Source organism: Octodon degus, unplaced genomic scaffold (genome assembly GCF_000260255.1).
Source record: "Octodon degus isolate 3935 unplaced genomic scaffold, OctDeg1.0 scaffold00076, whole genome shotgun sequence".
Classification (NCBI taxonomy): domain Eukaryota; kingdom Metazoa; phylum Chordata; class Mammalia; order Rodentia; family Octodontidae; genus Octodon; species Octodon degus.
Window position 1 is genome coordinate 7996380 of NW_004524652.1, and position 1500 is coordinate 7997879.

The 1500-nt window shown below is 47.6% G+C and overlaps 1 non-coding gene across 1 annotated transcript; it reads right to left on the reverse strand.

Annotated features, from left to right (window-relative positions):
* Positions 1 to 707: 707 nt before the first annotated feature.
* LOC111818003 lies at positions 708 to 812 on the reverse strand. The gene has a single exon (XR_002822085.1). It is a non-coding gene; the product is annotated as a U6 spliceosomal RNA (small nuclear RNA).
* Positions 813 to 1500: the final 688 nt, after the last annotated feature.

Genomic DNA, 1500 nt, shown 5'->3' on the forward strand with positions numbered 1-1500 from the left:
CACCACGCCCTGTCTCAATTGCCCTCTCAGTGCACCCTGGGGGCGGGGCCAGCAGGCACGCCCAGGGATGAAACCCTAGCCCCTGTGCCTGCTTGCAGTCACTTTAATCCACTGAGCTATTTGGCTGGCCCTTGTTTGTTTTTGACGCAGGATCTTGCTATGTAGTACATCATAGCTTTGAGTTCACTATGTAGCCCCGGTTGGTCTTCAATTTGAGGCAACCCGCTTCCCTCAGCTTTCTCAGTGCCGGCATTACAAGCATGCACCACCACACCCAAATCTTTCTTTCTTTCTTTTTTGTCAGAACCAGGGACTGAACTGAGGCCCTTACACTTGCCAGGCAAGTGCTTGTTCTACTGAGCCATCTCCCTGGCCCCTTGTTTCTTTTTAAACAAAAAGATTATTACCCAATTTTTTTTTTTTTTTTTTGCGGAACCGGGGATTGAACTCAGATCCTTGCGATTGCCGTCAAGTGCTTATTCTACTGAGCCATTTCTCAGGCCCCCAATTTTTATTTTATTTATTTATTTATTTGTTTTTAAATTTTATTTATTTATTTGTGTGTGTGTGGCCAGCTCAGCCCACCAGGGGGCAGGGCTGGCTGGCATGTGGTGCTGGGGATTGAACCGCGGTCCCTGTGATTTGCTAAGCTTGTTCTAAGTAGGTGCTTTAGACCACTGAGCCATCTCACCAGCCCCCCCAATTTTTAAAATGTGGAATGCTGTGCAATTTTGTGTGTCACCCTTGCAAAGGGGCCAGGTAATCTTCTCTGCATTATTCCATTTTTTATTATATGTGGTCACAAATTGAGCCATATTAGTCATTTAATTTTGTAATTATTTCTAGAACTAACTTTTTTTTTTTCTTTTTTGAGACAGGGTGTCTATGCAGCTCAGGCTGGCCTTGAGCTCACTTTGTAGCCCAGGCAGGTCTTGATATTGCAACAGCCCTCCTGCCTCAGCCTCCTGAGTGCTGGGATCACAGGCATGTACCACCATGCCCAGCTTCTGAAATTAACTTTGTAGAAGAAAGAGGTATATGGGGCTGGAGAGATGGCTCAGTGGTCTAAAGCACCTACTTGAAACAAGCTTGGCAAAGCACAGGGACCGCGGTTCCAATCCCCCAGCACCACATACCAGCCAGCCCCGCCCCCTGGTGGGCTGAGCTGGCCACACACACACACACACACACAAATAAATAAATGTTAAAAAAAAAAAAAGAAAAGAAAAGAAAAGAAGCCAGATGGGGAAGACACGGCTTCTGGCTCCATCTGTGGGAAGTGCGCAGAGGCAGGCAGGCAGCTCTGGGCTCCCCCAGCAAGCACTGGGGACAGGGACAAAGGAGGCCCAGCCCGTAAGGGGGGAAGAGAAGCAGGGAAGGGGGAAGAGCATGGTTTCGAGTAAGCAGCACTGTCATCTTTTGGGAAACAGCCAAGTACACAGAGACGGCACAGGATTGAGCAAGACAGTAAAAAAAGAAGAAAGAACAAGACCAAAAAAT